At 42.4% G+C, this 24,187-nt stretch overlaps 1 protein-coding gene across 35 annotated transcripts in view; it reads right to left on the bottom strand.

Annotated features, from left to right (window-relative positions):
* Enox1 (ecto-NOX disulfide-thiol exchanger 1) overlaps positions 1-24,187 on the bottom strand; it is a 565,516-nt gene that overhangs the window by 304,893 nt on the left and 236,436 nt on the right. For 2 of the 35 annotated variants that reach the window (XM_030247803.1, XM_011245064.3), the window contains one exon: positions 19,103-19,241. The exons of the other annotated variants lie outside the window; for them this stretch is intronic. The gene's annotated coding sequence lies outside the window, so the exon portion shown is untranslated. The remainder of the gene's footprint in view (positions 1-19,102; positions 19,242-24,187) is intronic. 35 annotated transcript variants of the gene reach the window in all.

Genomic DNA, 24,187 nt, shown 5'->3' with positions numbered 1-24,187 from the left:
GAGCAAGATATTTGTCTATACGGTTCTCATTACATCTATATCTTGTCACTTGATTAAATTCTCACAACCTTACCAATATAATACCATTACAATACCTATGTATATAATCACAGAGAAGCTGATGGATGGCCACAAGGGTGTTCTTAGTTCGGTGGCTGCAGAGTCTTCATCCCAGCAGTACAGAGGCTAGTCCTGTACCTTCTAGCAATCCCTAGAGGCATCTGATAAGTGCTGGAAATTCAACTCGCAGGATCATATATTATGCAAGTTTACCCAGCTGGACTTCTCTTCCTTCTTGTGGTAAATTCTTCCTTCTGGGCAAAACCTCAACACTTCCCCTCAAGGTGCAAGATGAGACAGGAGCCCCTCCCTCCTCTGGCCAGATACTGAGCCTTACTTATTTTCTAATCTACATTTCTAGCAATGAAAAAGAAGTTTGTGGGGAGCCACATAAATATGCCATAAAGAATAGAGATTCCCTACACAGCAGAGCTTACCAGAGGCTTCTAAATCCCCATGATCACTGGCATGTCATTGACTTTCTGACCTAAAGCCTGGAGGCCACGAAGTCAAAGCCATTGTTAACTGCCGTGTATTCAGGTAATTCCAGGTACAATGTGATTGTACTGAGCCCTTCTCTCTCTATATTGTATCTCTATATATTCTATTGGGTCTACGAACACGTGGCTCAAAGCAGGATTTCAAGTGTGTACCTGCTGTATTTGATGGAGTGTGCACTCTGCACTCCTTGGCCTTAGAGCTATATAAGTGAGCATCTAGATTGAAGAATGAAGGTTGGCTTGTGAATTCAGTGCCAAGAGTTTTCAGTTCTGTTGTCTTGGCTACTCAAAGATCATGTTTTCTTGACTGTAATGGCCACCGGTGCCTCTGGAAAGAATAAATTCCTTTGTACAGGGGAATGGGAGAAAAAAAAAAGCAGACACATTGGGGTTTTGTTCTATGTACTAGTTAGTGCTTTACCTAAAACTCTAGTTAGTGTTTATCTAGCTTGTTCTCTAAGTGGCTTAGTAAATTACATAGTATAGTTGCAAAATGTTTTTCGGTCTTAGTGATGAATTTCTCCAATGAGCAAAAAGCCAGCTTGAGTTGTAATTAAATTCCACTAATAATGCAGCCAGCCCCAAGCTAGGACCCTTAAAAGGCTCCTCTGGTTGTGCACTCTCCTACATTCCTAGGATTGCTCGCATGTTACAGTCTCAGGGCATTTTTCTTCTTTTAAAAGGGATTTAGAGTTTGCCCTTACATCAAAGAATCTGTATCAAAGAAATACAAAACAGAATTTTGGGCTAGCAGAAACACACTGTATTAATCTTTCCCTTTCAACAACTCCCTCGGATAAAAACAAGCTGAAATCGCTGGGCTAATCCAGCGATGGTGAGGTCAGATTGCCACCAAGTAACCCAGCTGTGCACTAGCTGCCACAGAACTATGCTTCATCTCGGAAGTACATTTATTTCATGGCTGCAAATGTGTTTAAAGGCTTTGGGTTTGTCACTGGAGGTATGCAGTCTATAATTTGCAGGTTGTTAAATTCTGTGCCGTACTTCACCTAGTAAGTCCCAATGAAGGTCTTCCAGCAGAACCTCAGTAGTAACTGCCCTTTGCCAGGGATCATTAAGTTCAGAGGTCTTAACAGACCATGGTCTGAGTCCTTGGTCTCCGATGTTATGGTTTAAAAGTGACACCTCCCCTCACCAAGTTCTTATGGTGAAGTCTTGAGCTTCAAGAAAATATAATTAAAAGGGAACTTTGGGGAGTAGGAAGAACCATATCATGAGAATAAGACAAGTGTCTTTAGAGAAGAAGCCTAAAACAGTCTCTTGTCCTTCATATCTTGTAAAGACAGAGCTGGAAATAAGAAGGGGCTCCCAAGACCTGCTTACTCTGAAGGTGACATGATCGTGGACTGTACAGTTTCTGGAGCTATGAGAAATGAATGTCTGTTGCGTCTAAGGCACCAACTTAAAGTGTAACCATCCAGATGCCTATTCTGCATATCCAGTGTTAATGGACAGTGCACAGTTATTTCCGGTCAGAGTGGATCTGATGGGACCATAAGTAAGGGAACATAAACGTACAATCAGTGATGATGAGCATTCTCCGAATGAAAGGCCATCTGAGGAATGCGTTGCTTGGCGTAAAGGGCACACCAGCTACTCTAACCTGTTTTCCCCTCTTGGGAACTCCTCTCCTGCTCCCCCACTTCACTCAGTCATCCTCAGTAGGTATGTTGTGAATACGAGCCTAACCAGTTAATCATTCATTGACATCAGGTTCCTTCTGGTAGTTGAGACATATAAGTATCCTCTTCCATCATCCTGCTCTAACCCCACACCAACACACACACACACACACACACACACACACACACACACACACACAAACAACCAAACAAAAACCATCAATTGGTAGGAAGATATAGCTAGGTGACTGAGTCCATGAAAGACCACCCTAGTTTTCTATTATTGCTTCTAGTATGTTGAGGGTGGAGGTGGTTTCCACAATAACCACAGAGGAGGGGATGTACTAGTGTGAGACTAGTTCAGCATTAGTTCAGTTACTATGGGGTAGTCGTGTGTGTGTGTGTGTTTGTGTGTGTGTGTGTGTGTGTGTAAAATAGCCAAGAATCATAAAGCCATAGTGATATTCAAAAGGTGACCATATTTTGAAATTCGGTCTCCTAGGTTCTTAAATAATTATACACACAGCAGGGCAAAATGTATAAATATCAAACCTCATTCATTTTATCACCCCAGGAAAAAAATTCAATGTCTTTGTTGATCGGATAGAATGATAATTCAACAATTTATAGAACTACTTTATGAATCATTCTAGTACCAGCTAAACATCTTGAATCAAATTAATTCACATATAATATACACACTTCCCTGGATGTATGCAAGATAATTTAAAGGTAAACTGTAGAAAATACAAACAAGTACACTCTCAATTATTAGTGTCACCATTTTTATTAACTATAGGATTGAATAATAACATGGCATCCTTGACAAAACTCTCTCCTATCCAAGCCAAGAACCCCTGTAAATTTTATTTCTTTTTAAAACCTTTGAGGGCCTCAAAAAGAACATGGGTAGGGGACAACAGTACAAATGCCCCTGGGTGCTATTTCCAAGCTTATACATTGCCATCTCGTTCCTTTTCATTATCAATCTTTTAGGTAAGATTTTATCCAAGACATAGATGGGTAGGGCATCTGAGATACAGTGAGTGTTCACACTCAGCCAACTGCCACAGAAGGAATTCAGTTCTGTGACGTCTGAAGCCGGGTGTCCCCAACTCTCAGCCACCACCCTGCGTTTTACCGCTTACACGAATGTTAATCTAAACTGCTTTATCTGCTTACTAATAAAATCCAATTACAAGCATCAAACCCTAATGCATTTTTACAGTCTGATTGGCCACTGTGACTGCTCTCAGCCCTTTGTCTCTACACTTCAGTCAAGCTGCCTCCACAACTGACTTCTCCAGACTGTCGCTAAATCAAAAGCACTTTCTAGTTGTCTCTTCTCACACCTGGCAGGAAGCTGTACTTCCAAAGAGTGAGAATCTAGTTGCAGTGCAAGTTGCAAGGTCGAAGAGGTAGCAAGAGGAAGTAGAACTGAAGCCAGAAAGTCCAAAGAACTCTTTGTCCTGAGATGTCTAGAACTTTGGATGCCGTAGCGTCTTCTGCTGTCCCAGGCTCGGGTTCTGTGACCTTGTTCTCCACACAATCTGCCTCTGAGCTTCGTGTCCTTGAGACCAGCTAAGGAACTAGGACTGGACTTCTTCTGTGTGTAGTGTTCCTCTAAGTCTACCCTGGGGATATGTATAACGTCTCCCTCATCCCTGAACACTTAGATTGCTTTTTAAACGTCTGCTAATGTGTCTGGCTCCCCACTGTGGTATAAGCTTGCCCAAGGGCCCTGAATCTCAGTCATCTAATGGTCCCAGAACCCACTAGCTGCTTAATTTACAGTAAATGTTTTTAAGGATGTTTACTGAACAACGGAATAAACAAATGTACTGCAGTTTCACAATGTGACAGGGCTTCCTGCTTGCTACTCTAGATTTTCATCAAAGAGCTCTGGATAATACCCATTCTTTAATTCCTCCATAGTGTACCGGAAACAGGCTCTAGAGGCCGTCCATAGCAAATTTCACTAGAACCTTCTTCACTGCCAGCTCATTATATTCCCTTAAGTATACATTCACCACAACCACCACCCTCTCCCCCTCTGTGTTTACATTTTCTAAATTCACCACAAAAGGGACAAGCTATTTTGTATGATTTTGTGAATATGTTTTATTTGAATTTTGTTAAAATGCTCTAGTGTTGCTAATAGCTGGAGGAGGTCTGGGATGTAGTAAAATATTGCTTCTTTTTTTTCAGAGATTTTTATGTAGCTGTGGGGACAGCATGAATACACACTCACAGAACTATTGTCATATGAGCCATACTGGTTGTGCAAGGTTGCCACTGATCAAATAAAATAGACTACTTATGGATTTGGAGAGAAGGGGATGGTAAGATAAAAGACACACTGGAGTGCTAAAGGGTCAGAAAAAGGGTCAGAGTGTCAGGCCTCAGAATGCAACGATGGCATCTGTGACCAGGAAGAGGCTGGGTCAGGTCCCATGGGAGGACAGGGATGAAGCAGGCTCGTTTTTCATGACCCACAGTGATCACACAGCACACTCAGCCTGACCATCAACTATCCCCTGCAGTGACCATCACCTCTTAAAGCATTTACTGACAATTCTCTCTTCGTCTTTGGATAACCAGGACTTAAAAAAACTAATAAACCAAGATAGCTAATAAATGGTTTGCTCTGTTGGAGACTTCATATTGTGACACATTTGGACTGAATAAGAAAGTAGGCTGGCGTTTGGAAGCTGATTATGGGGTGGATCCCTGGATATGGCAGTCTGTACATGGTCCAATCTTTCGTCTCAGCTCCAAACTTTGTCTCTGTAACTCCTTCCATGGGTGTTTTGTTTCCAATTCTAAGGAGGGGCCTCTTGACTCTAGCTGCATATGTATCAAAAGATGGCCTAGTCGGCCATCACTGGAAAGAGAGGCCCATTGGACATGCAAACTGTATATGCCCCAGTACAGGGGAACGCCAGGGTAAAAAAAAAATGGGAATGAGTGGGTAGGGAAGTGGGGGGGAGGGTATGGGGGACTTTTGGGATAGCATTGGAAATGTAATTGAGGAAAATATGTAATAAAAAAAAACCAAAAAAACAAACAACAACAACAAAAAAGAAAGTAGGCTGGCAAATGCAGAACTGCGGAGGAGGCTCTGGCAGAATCCCAGCCACTGAAATGGGTCCTGTGGAAAGGTGAAGGGTACACACACATTACGTGCCAGAGTCCCATGCATACCAGGATGAACTGCCTCATCCAGAAAGGACCAAGGCCAGAAGTCCTAACCTGCTGTAATCTATCCTACGGCTCTGTTTAAAGGCAGCTGTGTTCTATCGTGGCCCACAATCAAGAGATTAAGCTAATGTGATTTTCTCTCCCCAGTACAGAAAAGGATTCTCACGTTAATTATCAGCTGAGGATTTTTATCATTATCTCATGTGAATTCAAAAGAGATCTTTTGTGCTTTCAAAATATGTGATATTGCACAGACACTCGAAATACAGCATGTACTAAGCAGACCAAAGAAGGAATGTCCCAGCTACTCACTTTCCCTCCAACGAAGGAAGAAGAGAAGGGGAAACCGCCATTTATTAGATGCCTTATTTGATTTCTGTAACAATCTTGGCACTTGGGTTTTCTCATTTCAAGGAAGAGCAGTAGCTTGCCCTAGGCCATGATGACAGAGTGAGACCCAACCCTGACTCAGGCACTTGCACCCTTGTTAGGAGTACACTAAGAGTCAAACATGTGGCTGTGGTGAACAAAGGCACAGGAGAGACTCCGGAGGGATTGCAGCATCTACAGGGGCTGCTGCATCCCATGGCCTCCTCCACTGTACCACCAAGCAGCAAGAACTGCAGAGGGAGCACCTCTGCCCTTTAGACAAGTCAGGGTCCTTGTCCCTGGGTCTAAAGAAGCCAAGGTATCAATGAGTAAGAATGGCAGCTATTAACAGACCTTTCTATCTTCCAGATGCTAAGTTCTCACATCAAATACTTTGCTGTAGGGCAAGACAGCTCTCTAGATGTGAGTATCTGGAGTCACCCTGGGCTGGCAGATGGAGTGACAAGGACCTCCGTCAGAAGATTTACCCACTCATCCTCTCATCCTCTCACCCACCCACTGTGCGGACACCATCGGGCTGATTCAGATATGAGTGGATTTCCGTTCTCAAAGCATCACTCCAAACCCCACTCCTACGTATGGTCAAATGTGAAGTATGCTTGGCCAATAATAGCCTTAGTCCAATAATAGTCCAGAGGAAGAGGACCCAGCCGCTCAGGAACTAGGATCCTTCCCGTGCTGCTTCGTGCCTACCACCCCGCCCATGTAAAGACCTGGGTGGTGATGCTTCAGTGTTCCTCAAACTTAGCTGAAGGGAGGAAGGGCAAGTAGGAGGGGAGCTCACAGAAATACGTATAGTAGTGATGTTTAGACACTTTATTGGGAACACAAATTTCATTTTCATAGAGATGGATACTAGAGGTCACAGCCACGGTTTCCAAAAGGGGCCAGAAGAGCATCCTTGGATCCACAATCCTACTGTGTCAAAATGCAAAAGGAACTTGGCTCTTGCCTAGCATGAGATACTCCTTGTTTCTAGAAATAGGCCCTTCCCCGTAAGAGACCAATTAAGTTTTCTTTTTAGGTACAATGGTGACAGACACAAATCAATAGAATAATTTTAGAGCAGAGAAATGACCACTATACAAAGTGCTTGCGGGGCACTTCAAGTCCAGGTTCTCGCTCATCCCTTGTGCTCTTGTGCAGGGGACAATGCGAGCCAGAGAGAAGCAAGCAGGACTGTCAGTGGTGCTGGAGCTCCATCCCAGATTGGAGAGCAAGCACTCATCAGGGCTGGGTCTTCCTGGTCCCATCGGCAGGGGCAGGAGGGGCTTGCATTCTCTTTTCCATGTGACAAGTGACTGTCCTCATCTCCTGGAGGACAGCTGGTACAGCCTACACGCAGAGGGACTCCTTCTGCTTTGTTGAACTTGCTGTTTCCTGAGCTCTACAGAGCCACATCTCCTCGTTCAGTCTGAATGCAAAAGCAAGTCTGAGTGTAAAGACTGAATGGGAGATAACCACGTTCCTACACTCAAGTTTTCACAGCATAATGCCTTGCTTTAAGGCCAAGTCCAGAGGTCCCTGGAATACAAATGCTGTCTTCCACACCTGGCTCGGGCCTCAGCAGAGAGGAGGCCTTAATACATGAGGGGAGACGTAAAAACCACAAGGCAGGGGAAGGAAGCTGCTCTGAGGTTTAAAGCTGACAGGGCATTTGAGTATTCAAAAAGATATCCTTGGATGTGTACAGCATCATGAATCTAATGGAGTCCCAAGTCCATGATCACGCATTTATGGACCAGATCACAGGAGCAGCACTCTGACAGGCAGGTGGCCTTTCCTCTCCAGAGGCCAGCATCTGATACTCAGAGGCGAGCACTTCTCAGTCATATCTATTCCCTGAAACATGAGGCAGAACTATGCCTCATGATGGGAAAAAAAACGAGTCCATATTAAATATATTCAGATAATTCAATAATTTTACTACTAAACCACAGAAATCTAGATTACTAGGGAATAGCAATTGCCTTAAATAAAATACTACTTTGGGTAAGCCAGGAGTGGCTTAATGAGCTTTTTGTGTACTGGGTTTAATAAAAAAAATTGTATTAGTCATTTCATACAAATATGGCAGAGCTGATGAATTACTCCTAATGAGGGAAAATCACCTCTAATCCATTTTAATGATCTTCGTATTTCAAAATATAAAAATTTATCCTTAAGCACACAAAATCATAGATGATGATGCATACTCTGAGAAATGAAGGGATTCGCCAAAGTTACAAAGCAAATTAATGAAGGAGCTACCGTTGGCGCCTTGGTCTCGCATCTCTGTGTGTGTACACTTTCCACCACACCACTCTAGAGCTCCTTTAGCAACCAGGGAGAGGCTGGGAAAGTACAGAGAACAGGCTCTCACTGTCTGCACCACGGTATCTACTGCACCGAGACTGGACTTTAAAGAATATATACACGACTACATACCACCACCAGAGCCTGGTGAAAATGTAACGCTCAAGTTTAGAAGGGCAGAAGCTCAGAGTAAATGGAGATTATTTATAAAGCACTACTTTTCTGTTACACCTCAATATGCAGAGTCATGGTTTGGTAGGCCTTTGGGGAACAGTGTTTTGGGGGCAAGAACATAGAATTTGTGTCTTAGCCATGATGTAGTAACCATGGCTCAGTGGATCAGTCATGACAATCTCTAAGTCTTTTATTTTAAATCCATAAAGTCCAGCAAAAATTGCTGATATTCTTCCACCCCATCCACTAAAAGGCTTATCCCAGCACAAAAACCTTGAGTTTGGTTTTTCTCAAAGTGTGACCACAGGACTACTGGTGTCAGAACCATCTACGGTGGTCATGAGCCCCAGCCACACCCCAAAGGGGTTCCCTGGAACTAATCTGTTTCTAAGTGATCTATGTTCAATAAGTATAAAAGTGGACCACAGAGGAGGAAGAGGAGATCCAAGGACTGCGGAGGCGGGGGTGGGGTGGTGGTGCGGGTGGACGAATGTGAACATCTAAGGAAATTAGTGTTCTAGTCACTTAACTGTTTTCTCATGTGATAAACAAGGGTGTGTGAGTGTCTTTCCAGTCTCATTCAGTAGCCAAACTCTGTTCTAGCAACCACTTTAAGGAAGAAAAGCTTCAAAGGAAGGAGTAGTGTCTTCTGACAGATGCAGAGGTGCACTGGACACAGTATTGGGGAGACCTGTCCTGTCTCCTCTCCCCTCCACCCTCCACATAGCCTTGGAGGCCCCTATACTAGAAAATAAAAGAGCCAGCTGATGGCGGAGGTGTTGCTCTGGCCTTGGAGAATGCAATTCTAACACTTTAGAGTCAACACTAAGGTGTAGGCAGCCACACACCAGATCCCTCCAGACCAGTGATTCATACATCACACAGCCCAGCTCACCGCCAGCATACAAAGGAAGGAAGAAGACGACACTACTTGTAATGTCTTACATGTGTTCTAGCCTTCAAATCGCTAAACAGGTATCTCTACCCCTGAAATATGTTCCCCAAGATATCTGAGAGGACTCACCCCTTGCATTAATGTTCCTTCTTAGATGTGACTCACCCACAGAGGGCCACCTTCTTCAACAGCGCTTCCATCCCTGTCTTTAGCCTGCTCATTTCTTTTATTCATTGCATCGTAACCTGAAGTTCAATTGCACACCTACTGGCTGTTTGTTTCTCTTTGTGGTTTTGCCCCCATCAGTTCCCTAGCAGCATTACAGCAGCATCTTTCAATCTAACATCCCCAGTGTCCATAGCAACACACGCCACTAGGAGCTGTTCAATAAATGCTATAAATAAAGGAAATCCAAAAAGTTGTCCGGTTAAAGCATTCAAGCCAACAGCCACACCTTCACATTTAAGGCCAATGCTGTGTGTATACACACATGTGTATCTTTATTTCTTTTTTATTCCGGTAAAATGCATGGAACATAAATGTTACCACATTCATCATTCTTAGACAGATGTTAAAGGCAACAGTCTACAAGTGGAATTTCTGGGCCACCCATGGTGGTTCTGTTTGACTTTTTCAAGGAACCCCTATGTTCTCTTCCATATCAGCTATGTGGTCTTACATTGCCACCATGGTACACCAGGATTCTGGTTCTACACTTACTCCCAGATTTGCTTAATTTTGTTTTGACTGGTCATGCTAAGAGTGTAAAGTGGCGCCTCACTGTGGGTTTGAGGCACATTTCTCCAATGACGCTGCAGCATCTTTGATAGTTTAATTGGTCAGTTGCACATCTTCCTTAGGAACTCTCCATCCAGGTGCTTTGTCTAGTTTTTAATGATGTGGTCTATTTGACTGCTGTTATTGAGAAGTCAAAGTATTAGCCTTATCTGATACATGATTTACAAATACTTTCTCTATTCTGTGGCTCGCTAACTAATGAGGATGCTTGTATTTTAACTCTGGAATTGGCTTTTTATTCTCTGCCTGAGAGTTCTGTTTAGCACTTACAGAGAAGGAGGTGTTGTCTGCTGATTTGCACCATACAGTGCTTAATGAGTAAGACTCTCTACACAGACTTGATGATGAAAGGGGATTTGAATATGCTTATGAAACAATGAAGTATATTGTTTGGTGTTGCTTTTTTTTTCCAATGGTGGCCAAGAAATCGAAGTACAACTGTTAATTAAAAGCATATAGTGTTGCCTGCCTATGAATGAAATGCCCTGACTCACTGGAGCATAATTCCTAGTGTCAGTGGAGAACTGGCTAGCTTTATTAAAGATCTGGGGGACTAATCACCTTTCCATCATCCTTTAATTAAAACCTCTCCATCCTGCACTCGAAAGCCTTTGTCTCCTACTCATTATTTTCTTTCTTTATTCTGGCCTTGAATGAGGATTAGAAGCAGTGGAAGCAGAAACGTCTCCACAAGCGTGTTCCTTGCTATCGTAACAGAAAAGTAGAGGTTTTTAAACTGTTAAAAAAAAATCAATCAATAAATAAATTCATTGGACTAGAAGACCATGAGGGGAAAATAACCACAGTGTTTAGAAAAATATTTGAACTTAAAGTGCCTTTTATGTTCTAAAATGCACTTAAGATATAATTTCTCTCTACACTTCTACTCATACTGGTTGGAAGATACCACACTTCAAGGGGACCAACTTCAAGTCCCTACTTGGAAAGTCCTTGGGTAATGTCATAGTCTTTTTTCTTAGCCTACCATAGATATTTGTTCAATAGGAAATGGCCAGGAAAGAAAAAACCTTCCTCAGTTTCAACTGTAGAAAAAATAATCTTCCCCAGGAAGGAGCACACCAAATACTTATCTAATACCAAACAGTCACCCTTGGAAAAAAAGATATACAAATGACATTATAGAGACTGAGCAGGTCAAGTTTAGGAATATATGTATGTATATATACATATGTATATGTATACATGTGTGTATATGTGTGTGTGTATATATATATATATGTATATATATATACACACATATATATGCGCACACATACATACACACACATACATGCATATAATTTTAAAAGGCCATGAATTTGAAGAACAGCAAGAATGGATATACGCATGAACTTGGATGGAGGAAATGGAAGAGGGAAATGATGTAATTATATTACTACTTCAAAAATATAAGAAAAATAGGTTTTAAAATATAGAGCAATAAAAAAAGATCCACACACAAGTGATGTCTTCTCGCAGACATAGCAGACACAGACAAACTCATGGAGTAGGAGTGCGTGAAATGACTAATGAGACATTATCTAGAATGTATTGGGTATAGCGTCATTGGGGGCTGTGTAAGAGAAACAACAGAAGGCTTGTAGAGCTCATGAAATACAGCTCACCCCCACTGGTTAGCCCAGTCATGGTGGGTGTGCCTCTGAGAGGCAGAGCTGAGGACCATGTGTCCTGAGGACTTAACACTGCTACGGAGCATCCCTCTGCTTGCTGTCCCTGGGGCCTTCCCGTCCCTCTTAACCCATGAGTTGTATGAGAACTCTCACGGGGCTTCCAGACCCTCACTGAGCAGTGTCAACGGCACAGTTATAGTGCTTGACCTGTTTCAGCAGACTACTGATTCAATTGCCACCCTAGCAAAGAACTGAGTAGAGATGAAGATGCTAGCAATGACGACCACCCATAGAAAGAATTTGGAGAAGTTGACTGTAGGTAAAGTTAGGTTGAACTGTTTTTGCTTGTGAGTTTGACAAAGAAAATCGTAGGGAACAACTCAGAACCGTTCAGAAAGGCACACCTTTGATTACTAAGTAAGTGAAGGATGCTTTTTAAGGTCAGGGAACAAGAACAGTGCAGCCCAACTAGCCCTGGATGACACAGGTGACTCTTCTGCTAAAGCCAGGCCGATGAGCAAGGTGGTGATTAATTTCCTGTGCCCACTTTGTCCCTCGGCTTCCTGGTATAATTAAGTAAGAAACTGTGAATGTGGAGATGTGCACCCTGAGGATCTAAATTAGACATGACTGGTTGCTTTTTATATAAAAGTTTAGATTTGTGATTCTCTTAAGGTTTTTTTATATAAGATTACTTTTTAAGATAAATAATAACATAATTAATCCTTTTTTGGTAACTGCAAATTGCAGGCTGCCAATAAGACAAACTGGCTGAGAAAATGACTTTGCTTGCTTGCACTTTGTTAGTCTATATCAAGTTGCTTAGTTGTGGATGTATATGGGTTCTTGGGAATAGGTTTATTTTCTTTAACCCATAATATGTCAAACGTTTGATCATGTGAAGGTATTGGGGAACATGGTTTTCTATGTACACTCATTGTAATCATTCACTTAAAGAAAAACAGAATATAACCACATCGTGATTTTTGTACTGCTTGTAAGATTTTGCTGGGATATATAAGCTGTGTGTGTTTGTGTGTGTGGTGTGTTGCCTCATCCCTTTTGCCAGCCCGAGAGAACAGAGCATTGTTCCCTCAGAGAAAAGTCTGTTAAATGACCAGTCCCCACTCTACACCCTGCCTCCATTTACCCAATGCTGTAGAAGCTGGACTTGGTCACAGCATGCAATGCCTTGTGCTACAAGCTGCACACTTGGAGTGTCGCAGCGACGTCAGAGGCAGCAACGGTCATTACCTGTCACTAGCTTCTGCTCTAGTCTGCCTTTTTCCTGCTGACTCCCACCCACCCATCGAAGTTACAGATCTCCTTTCTCTTGGAAACCTTAGTGTGTGCTATAGAAGGAGAACTTGGTTTTCTTTTATATGTTGGTTCTGAGGCCTACATTTCCAAGTACTTTTATACAACCACAGTTCATAACATATCTAATTTAAGTCTGGCTGGAAAGAAATCTAAGAATATTATACTTTAAAAGATTTCATCATCTGTCAGTGAATTTAGACATGTATCTTTAAAATAAAAAAACCTACATTATATATGTGACAAAGACTGGCTGATGGGAAGCAATAACAGTCAGCTCTCTTCCTACACCAAATTATTATTTGTATGATTATAATGCAAAGACACCTGAATTTCTTCTTTCTGTTTATGCTTGTTGAGTCTCATTAAGACTATGTTTCTGCCTTCTTCTAAATATTGTTTTCCATATTTCAAACGTCTAATTAGGTGAGCACAATGCAAAGTGAGGTGATACACTCTTTGGAAAACCATGAAATTACAGACTACAGAGACTTCCATTATGAACCAATTTTCACTTTGTCAAAATTTCCCAAAAGGGTTTCCTTTGGGGTTGAAATTTTCTAAGCTTCATTTCAGCTCAAAACCAAATCATTTGATTCACTTGAATTTGGAGAGGATTCAACTCAACTTCTCTGCTGAATATGTGGGTGCTTCCCGTGGAAGACTCCAGCGCTCTCTCTCTCTCTCTCTCTCTCTCTCTCTCTCTCTCTCTCTCTCTCTCCTCTCGTACCTCAGCCAGTTTCCAGGACTCACAACGCACCCGTACTTAGCATTTCCTGCATGTGGTTAGGGTTTGCTTGTGATTTCTCCAGTGGGGGTGGGGTGGAAGCTGGAGGATCAAGAGGTCACTGCCAACTTTGAACACATTGCTAGTTTCACATCACTGTGGGCTACATAAGACCCTTGAGCTAGAGCAATGGAAACTCTCAGGAGGAATCTATGAGAGTGAACCTAAGACTATGAGCAATGGGGGATGCACAGAGCCTGATCCTGCCATCTCCCGTAAGCAGGCAAGATTTTTCCAGTGGAGGGACTGGGATGCCAATTCACCCACAAAACCTTTAACCTATAACTTGTGCCTACAAGATGTGCTGGGGTAAAGGGGATGCAGAGAATGTGGGAGAGACCAACCAGTGGCTGATCCAGTTTGAGACCCATGCATAAAGAGGGAGCCCAGGCTGGATAGACCAGAGCCCTAGGAGAGAACCAAACAGAAAAGCCAATGAAATGACTTCTAATGATATTCTGCTATAGTCCGAGATTGGTCAACTACTCTAGCTGAATCAGTGAACTTCAAGTTCAGTCAGAAATTCTGTGTTAAAAAAATATAGTGGAGAACTGGTGAGAAAGACACCTGTTGTCCATATCTGGCCTCCACACACATTCTCACAAGTGTGTATTCACACACATGCATATATACATACATGCATATACACACACACACACACACACACACATATATACACACATTATATACATCTATATATACATATACATCTGTACATACATATACATATATACATGCATACATACATACTTATCTTGCCTTTATATTTCAGCTTTCTCTATTAGATCTATGGTTAATTCTTTTATAGTACACTTTGAACTTGCAAAAATATTTTGTCTTATTCTTGAGTCTTACGTTCAGAATTATTTTCCACAAGAGCTCTGTAGAAATGTCCAGATGGCTCACTGTATTGCGGGATCCAGGGTTGCCAAACAAACAAACAAACAAATGAGAAACTATGCACAAGCTTTCTTCCTTAGATGACACCTATCAATCATCTCCAGCCTTGAGCCTGCAAACACTCAGGGTTCGCTCTATATCTCAGGAGCTTGAAAAACTCCCCAAGTTTTGCTTGGGAACAGGTGGGCTTTCTTTTCTTGCATTGAGAAATGAGTTGAACATTGTCTATCTTCAGATAAATGCATTATCTTCCATTATTTCTCTGATAATCTCTTTGATAATTATCTACTTTCCCTGTTTCCTTTTTTTCCTTCTGAAACTCCTAGTCATAATATCCAAACTCTTGGATTGAATTTCTACCCCCTCACACCTGCTTTCCACCTTGCTTTGTATTTGGGGGAAAGAAGCACCCCAACTCCCCAAATCCCAATTTTGACATTTAGTAGGGTTTTTTCCCTGTTATATTATTTAGTTGCTGCATCGATTTTTTTTAAAGCAAAGTACAGTTCACATTTAAAGTATCTTCTTCTTGCTCTTTGACTCCAAAGTTCTGTATCTTTCTTTCTTAAAACTGGGCAGTCAAATATTTTCTTGTAGTTAAAGTATAATTTTATGAGCCTAGTGTGTGCAACACTCCATTCCCAGCCTACATGAACTCTAATGGAGCATTCCAGCTTTGGTTGTTAATGCAGGAATGCGGGCCACTGTATAATTAATACTGTGTATTTATTGCTTTCCCAGAGAATTAACATCAGTAATTCACTTAATTCTTTTAAGTGGTAATGCCGTTTTCCAGACAAAGACATTGACAGAGCAAGGTTAAGTGACTTCCCCAAATGACGGTGCTGGATGTGGAAGATCTGGGATCAACCCCAGGCCAGCTGTCTCAGGAGCCCAATCAGGTTAAAAAGCCAATGTACTAATGTTTGCCCAGATATGAAAACAAAAACACCATCTGCAGGTGCTACTCTAAGCTGTCCAGTACAGGGCAAGCTGAGTTCAGATGCTAAGAGTCCGGATCCATCTGTATCAGTAATTGAAGCAGGAATGGCTCCCTCATGGATGCTTCCATGTCTGTCTAACCACTTCATATGGGAGGTGAGCACAGACTATCCAGGGTCAGACGGGAAGCTACTGAACAAAACATCCCATGTTCATAGCACTCCAACAATAGCTAGCAGTTGTCATAGATCACCCGATGCTATGGTGATATCATGCTTGACCCAGATATTGTGGGGAGCTGAAGTATATAATCAGAGCAGACAAGACGTTTAGGGGATTTCATTTGTGATGGACAGAGAAATATTCCTTCAAAGGAACCAAAACTGTAGAAAAGAAAGATGCTGTCAACGGATTCCTTTCTGTTTATGACTTCTGATGGGAATCCATCAGGGAGCGAGTCCACGGAGATACAAGTTCAAGTTCCCGAGCACGCAGCTCACCGCGCAGGCGGTACCGAGAAATGAAATTTGCACGGGCTAGGAGGTGTCTGAATGACAGGGAGCAGGGCTTGCACACGTGCACACCCAATGCATTGCCCAGATCTAAGAAGTTATCCTTACACACCAGCCCAGAGTTGGGTGTGTAACGAGGCAGGCAGAGAGTGATTAAAAGTTAAGAGACTGTAGTTACAGCAACAGTAATATTAAACAAAACTGTGCCTCAGCTGAAAGTACCTCTGGCTATTTTTAAATCATCATTAAGAACAAACAGAAATTTGCTAAATCATTAAAATCAAATTAGCATAATTAAGGATCTAGAATTGTTAGAGTATTAATGTGATGACTACATTTCTTTAAACCCAGTTAGTGAGAAATCACTGTTGCTCCCGTACAGGAAAGCAGCAAGCAGCACAGTAACTAACATCGCTGGCACCAGTTAGATTAGCCAGTTCTTTTCAGTTTAACCCAGAATTTGGGAATTTTGAATATTTTATATATAATAGAGAAAAAAAAGCTTCCAGGACATATAGAGTCTTCTGAAACAATAAGGGGAAAAACAAATCATATCACGACACAAAACTCTCAGCAAAATCAACAAAAAGGACTAAGTACAGAAATGGCCACATACAAATGATTTTAGGGTAACAGGATTAGATTTTCCTCAGCTTTCCAAAACATTTCATTGTGATATGTTAAAGGCTGAAAAAAATTGACAGTTCTACTCTGTTATGAAATACTTTAATGAATTTTTTAAAAGGAGGAAAATTAAAGGGGGAAAGGACTTTTCTATCTAGTTTAACCTTTTGTTGTCTTCTAGTTTTCTCTTTATTACATGCATTTTAATTTGAATATATGATTTTAGAAATGATGACAATAGTCCCTCCGTCTCTTTAGAGCTTCACTGTACACCATGCGGTTGTCTATACTTTAAAATGTTACCCTAGACCTCGAGTTCTCAAACCATGACCTGCAGCAACCTAGGTGTTCCAAGATCTATTCTCGGTGTCTAGGAGACCGAGTCCTTTTTCCTCATAGAAGGGAAGCGTTACCTTCCTTTTGGTCTGTGCTGACGTCTGAGTTGACATGAGAAAGTAAGGTGGATCCAGCTGCAGCGGGCTTAAAAGGATCAAGGCAGTGTTGGAGTTCTGTGTGCAATATCAAATAACAATGCCTACGACTATCTGCGAAGGCTGGCAAAGGTCCCCCCTTTATAGCCACATCCATTTGCGAGGCTGGATTTTCCCGACATTCCTTAACTGGCATGTTCTGTCAGTGAGGGAGACGGACACAGAGAAGCTTCAATCAGTCCAGTCCCATTTGACAGAGAAGAGATTAGGAAGATGTAAAAGAGCACTAACCGTCCTGTTCTCATTTTTGTTGTTGTTGTTTCAAAAAACAAACACACAAACTCCAGTTATAGTGTTAACTATAACTGTTAACAACTGTTAACAGGTTGTGCTCATCACTTCCAAATTCATAAACACAAAAATATGTTATATTATCTATTTTAATCCCTGATACATTTGATGCCCGCATATATAAGTGATATGAACAAAAGCTCTTAGGGATTCCCAATAATTTTTTTTAAAGTAAAGAAATGCAGAAACTAAAAAGTTTAGGAGATATTCTTTCATAATTTCATATTTTATAAGAAATGTTTTTCTTTCTTAGCATGGTGACTCCTGCCATAATCCGAGCAGCAGGGAGGCTGAAGCTGGAGAACTACTGCAAGTCTGAGGGCAGCCTGGGCTACAGAGTGCCTGCCTGCCAAGCCACCTGGAGCTAGAGAATGATAACTTCTGTTAGATAGAGGGAGAGGAAGAGGAGGGGGGAGGGAAGAAGAGGGGAAAGGAAAGGGGAGGGGGAGGGGGCTGGGGGAGAGAGAGGAAGAAGAAGAGGAGGGGGCATGGGAGGAGGACGAGGACGAGGAGGAGAGAGGATGACAGTGGTCTTCGCTCACTCACTGACAGGCCTTCATTTGTTTAACTCCAGCCTATACACTTCTTGGGAACACAGCATAGTGCTAACAGCCTCGAGGGTCTAGTGAGAGGTTCCCAATCCTGTGAGCCTTTGCTCTGGGCACGGCCATCTCACCGGGAGCCTGCGGACCAAGGAAGGTCCCTCCATTGTCTGACCACATCCGTTCTTTTACTTCACTCCCCTCCTTCCTTAATAACGTATCTCATCTTTCTAGGATTTTTACCAATATGTTGAAGAGTTTTTAAATACGAATTCTTTTTATTTAGTTCAATAACAGTTTTCTTTGGTGTACCCTGGGCTTTGAAGATAGTTTTCCTTACTTCTGGTTCATGGTCAGGCACAGGGCTGGCAACTGCTTCTGTTCTTCTGATATTTTTGTCCCCTGGCTACATGCACTGGCCTCTATCAGCTCAAAATGCTGCTCTAAACAGACGTTTCTTTTTCTTTTTTCCTTCACAAGGTTAAAATAGGTTTATTGTATTAAGTGCGTGTAGTCCCATCTATGATCTGTAAACATAGATTCCCTAATGTCTGATTGCTTGACTTTCGATTAATCAGAATTTTAAAAGTCTCGAGGGGGTTCTAAAATATACAAATCCTATAAGATGCTCTCTCGTTCTTTAATATTAACTTTTAATACATTAATATATACGTGGTTAGCCTCATTAAGCTCAAGTGATCTCTGGGGATCCTACCTAAGTAATTTTAAACCACACTATTTTCCTAAAATGGATTCTAAAGTAGAAATTTCCCGTTTTATATAGGCACTTACACTCTTTTAAACAGTCTAGGGAATCCGCAGCAGAACGCAGCGGAGCAGAACTAAAGGGCAGTGCGGCCATCAAAGTTCCCAAAGCCAGGAGTTCCGAAGGCAGAGCTTTTATTTTAATGCAGAATGAGCATGGGAGAGCTTCGTTAATGACTTTTCAAGGCTATGAACTGAATTTGTCTTTCAGAACCTTACATTGGCCCTTGTTGTAAATCACACCATAACTCTTGATCTAATGCGTCTTTAATGTTTGACGCACTAACCACAGAAAGTTTGGATCCAAATAGATTCTCAAGAAAGCCGAGAATGGGGTTACATACGGAGCATTCCATCAGGCCCTCATCTGAGCTCTTTGGGTTCAGTGCTGTGTCAAGAGGAAGCCCATTCTCTTTCGACACTGTTGGTTGATGACAACGATGATGATGATGACAGGGACGATCTCTATACCGCACACAGGTTCTGGAAAGTTTTGAGAGTTGCTGGTTTGTTTTTTGTTTGTTTGTTTGTTTGTTTGTTTTTACTTTCTTTCATCCAGTGACAGAGAACCAAATAGGAGAGGGGAAGAGTGGGACATGGTGCTCCTCTGAGCCCCTCACTCTCTGAGGATGAGGACAGCGGAGGAAGGTCAGTCTCGGTCTTTCGGGGCTTGCTGGATATGACGCTTTTACTCTCTTGGCGAATGCAGGCGGCTTTGGCAGGAATTGGTGCACCTAAACTGCAGTTGCCTAAAAAGGTCTTCTAGGCCACTACTACCCAACAGACAACACATTCCCCCTCTTGGAGACATCTGGAAATTGTGGCAGACATCTGTGGCTTAGCACCACCATTAAAATCTTGTGGGGAAACTCAGGGAGCGCCAGTGCGCCGCATCCTGAAGTGCTCAGGAAGTCTAAAATGCCAGAAGGCTGAGAAGCCTTGCTCTCATCTAATGCAAAACACACGAACCTGAGTCCATGAACAGAAGCAGTAGCCCTGGGCTCTTTGCAATGGTGCAGGTTTTCTTTATTAGTTGCGGAGCTCCCTTTAAGCTACTGGTTGTGTGACCTTGTGCAAGGAACTCAAATCCTCTCCCTCAAGTCTAGGAACAGAAGAACAAACTGTCCACCAAGTCATGAGAGCACTCACTCCCTGACCCACAGGAAATACAGAGCAGCCAAAGGCTAGCTGTTTCTGTCCATGCCACCACCACCATTAAGACCAAATATATTCATTAGCCTCCTATGGCATTTGGACCTAATGATGTGGAGTTTGTTATACCCAACTGAGTATTCTATTGGAGGACTGGTCCCCTTGTTAAGAGATGCAGCATGTCAGTTTTTATCACTAGGGTTCCAGGAAGTGACACTGGCCTTGTCTGGTTTCTCTCATATTCTACTCTCCTGCTTCCGCTCCTTCACATGCTACTTTGGTGGCTGAGGCATTTGTAGCACAGCCCTTTTCATAACAACAGCATCATCAACAATGGAAGCTATGCAGGTGCAAATGACTTCCCATCAGCCTCAAAAAGGGGACAGGGGTAAAATGTCATCGCACGCAAGATTCAGGGCCAGCATTTCGGCCACAGGCTGGTCAGCGCATCCATTAGGCTACCTGCTCAGCGTGGCGTTTTGACAGAACTAAGCATCATGTAAGGAGAAAAAAAAAAGGTTTCCCACCCCCCCATTAGGAAAGAGTCATCATAATTTATTTTCCTTACTGTATCAAGTGACTTCTACTTATCCTTCTCATATCACCTCACAGAGCTCTGCTCCTGGCTTTGTGTAGGAAAGGTATAATTTGCACCTACACATTATAATTTGTGACTGTAAGGATGACTGCAGTGTCACATTCACCAGAATTATGACCTGTAGCATAAATAAATAGGGGTTGGGAGGAAGGTGTACACCTTAGGAGAATATCCTTTAAGCTCTTCAGTACAGAGACGAGGTTCCAGCTCGCACTGTTGTACAACTTCAGCAGCAGGGGAAAAAAAGGTGGGGGGGACACCGGGAAGGTAAATGTTCCACTTAGATGCTGTATATTTTTTTTGTTGTTGTTGATTTGGATTAAACCCAAATGATTATTTTTTAAGTTAATGTAGAGACACTGTGGAAAATGAATCATATTTTAATTGCTATAAAGCTGTATCATTTACTTAAACTTGAAATGATTGGTGAATCTTGTTTGATGGTACATCCTAAACAAGCCAATTACTACACACATTAACCTCTGCAATCACTCTCTAGCCAACTGCTCTCCATAATTTTTTCATAAAATTTATTTGCACTCATGTTTCTTAATGAAGCAGGTAACTAGGCTGGAATTTAAGAAATCTGGCCTTTTGCATAGAAAGTTTACACCATTTGCATTTGAGAGAAAGGTAATGGCGATTTACTTGCAGCTAATACAAAACTCCCATGTATTTCGCCTACAGGCTTCAAACCATAGGAGGGTATGAGATAATTAGTTTTTGGAGTATCTGAAAAAAGCAGGTTGGTTTTTTTTAAAAGTCCATCTCATCTGCAAGAAATATGTGCCTCTTCTTAAGCACAAATGATCAAAGAGACACTGCGGTGTCTGCATGGCCGCCTTCTCCTTCCAACAAACACAATGCCATCTTCAGAATGTCTGCAGGATTATTTTGGCCACTCACAAGAGCATATGCCTGCAAAGGAACATTTTTCATAGGACTGTAGAAAGTGTCGTGTGTTTCCCTTTAGTTAGGTCAGTGGAGGCGCCCTTAGATGTGGGCGTGTATGGTTTGGGCAGAGGAGGTAGCTTCTCTTTGGACCATTTTTTTTTTTTTTTTGGCAGAAACTCAGTAGGAGGGAGAGAAGTGACAAAGACATGGGGGCAAGTTTCCACAAGCAGGCAGCCACCCTGAGAATAATGTGGTGTCTACTGTGAGTGTAGAGAGGTTTAGGGGTGTGTGCGGTTGGGGTACCTGGTTCCTAAGGAGAGATCTTAGTGCACAGCTAAGCCAGTAGAGCGATCTAGTCACAGTCTGATTGACCACCAGAAGCCAAATGCGTGAGGAACATTTGTTCAGTGCCATCTGTCAATGTGATGGAGGTAACGCTTACTTTGGGGCTACCACCCACTTGCTTCAGAGGTGGGACTCCTTTTCCGAGGACGGGTATCCATATTACTCTTGTAATAGTGACTGAACGCCTGAGCTAAGCTCATGAAAGGGAAAGGGTGTATTGTGGCTCACAGACTTGTCAGTCCATGTCCAGACAGCTCCGTTGTTTTTGACCTGAGGTGAGGCAGTGGCAGAGGCTGCTTACCTTGTGGCAACCAGAAAACAGCGAGAGGACACGGGCTAAGTGACTGTCTTTCAAATAGGCTGTATCTCTGAAAGTTACCACTGCCTCCCCAAACCATCACTGTGCTATTCTGAGCTGGGTCTGATCATGTCTGGAGGCATCTTCACAGACACAACAAGAGGGGAGCTTTTCTGATTTCCTAGGCATTTCTCTGAATAATCAATATGGCGACCGAGATTGGCAATCAAGGTGTCAACGGTCACAATTCCTGCTTAGTTACCAATGGCATGGGGTCTACAGGTAAAGGTGGGGCCACCAGCGACCTTCCCTGGAGTGGAAAGAGATCCTCTTGCTGGTGAACAGCATTCACCAAGTAGAACTAGTCACAGAGTACATGTGAGGCACTCACTTGTGAGCCGTGTGGGAAAAATCTGGAGAGTTAGCTGGAGCCAAAGACATCCTGCCAGGGAACTGCTCTGAAAACGTGTGTTCACCCCCGAGACGAGGTAGCATGGGAAATACTGAGAAGGTGTACCAGCGAGGATGGCGACTGTGATAATAACTACTTTGTTTTGGTTTCCCCTCTAGCTCTCGGCATTGCTGCTGTGAAGTTGGACAACTGTATCAAAATACTTTCACTGAAAATTAATAAGCTCTCAAGTTAAATTATCAAAGACTCCATGAGATGAGACACAGTACCTCAGAATTAAACTAGGTGGAGTAAGCTACCGAAAATCAATGTTTTCTCTAACTTCTCACGATTGCAAGCCACAGTCAAATTGTATTTCCTGGCCTGCTTATCACTGACTGGGAACCAGGCAGGAGATACACAGTTTGCCTGAACTCTGAGGGATACCAGGTATATATTTAGCTTCTACCTTCCAGTGACTGTGCATCTTGTCCTTCTGATTGGACACTTTGCTCATGTGACTCTTAACCCTTGGGGTGTAAACTGCCTGATGCTCTGAATAAAGCTGGTTATTGCATTAGACTTTGGTCTGCCTCATTTATCAGCTCCATTCTCCCGGGTCCCAGTATCTCTGGTAACTTGCTATTATTATTTTCATAATGACCACACTTATTTGACAACGATGTTTATGATGGCATCTTATAATGTCAAAACCTGCAAAGAACTCTGTCGTCCCCAATTCCCTGCATGAAGGAGAAAATATGGCATTTGTTTTTCTGAATATGGCTTGTTTTGCTTAACATGATTTCCAGTTGTACCCATTTTCCTATAAATATAATGGTTCTTTCTTTCTTTATGGCTGTATGAAATTCCATTGTGTATTTATCATATTTCTCTTCTGATCTGTTAATGGACACCTAGGCTGACTCCCTGTCTTGGCTTCTGTGAACACAGTAGCAATTAACAAGGAGGTATAAGTACCTCTGTGGTGACTTAAATGTCCCTTGGATATAGTCAGGAGTGGTGTAGGTAGGTTACATATTAGTTCTATTTCTAGTGCTTTGGGGGAAATTTTGTACTGTTTTCCACAGGCCCTATACAAGTTTATATTTTTATCAGCAGTCAGCAGAATCCCTCACTTCTGGTGGAAGTGTAAACCTGTGTAGGGCCTGTGGAAACCCTTCTCCATTTGCTCCCAAACATAGTTCCCTGGAACTGGGGTGACAGATGGTTGTGAGCCATCGGGTGTGTGCTGGGAGCTGATCCTGATCCAATGGAAGAAGAACTGGGGTTCTTAACTGCTGAGTCATCTCTCTATTCCCTCAGCTCTTTAAATAATGCTTTTATTAATTCTTTGAGAATATCCTACAACATATTTTGGTCATATTTACTCTCCTGGTTGTGGGGTTTGTCCTTGCCTATGGCTGACATACCAGTTGTTGCACCATTAAAGAAAACTGATTGTCCCTCTCTGAGCAGCAATCAAATGCTAATAGCTCCCCAGCAAGGGACAGCCTTTGTGCCCACATCCTTCCTTCCATCCAGAGATTGTGTGTGGCTTGAGTTTTGCAGGTCTTTACAATGTTGTCACATATGTTACATATGTTGTCACAGCTGCTGTGAAATAATGCCTGCATTGGCCCTGTTGTGTCTGGAAAATACCTTTTAATCTAAAAAAGAAAGACATTTTATTTTTAATGTGTGTGGCAGGTCTGCCACTAGTATGGGCTGCACACAGAGGCCAGCAGAAG

The sequence above is a fragment of the Mus musculus genome, chromosome 14 (genome assembly GCF_000001635.26).
Source record: "Mus musculus strain C57BL/6J chromosome 14, GRCm38.p6 C57BL/6J".
Classification (NCBI taxonomy): Eukaryota; Metazoa; Chordata; class Mammalia; order Rodentia; family Muridae; genus Mus; species Mus musculus.
Note: the sequence above shows the minus strand (reverse complement) of the source record. Positions and strands in the feature narration are given on the sequence as shown.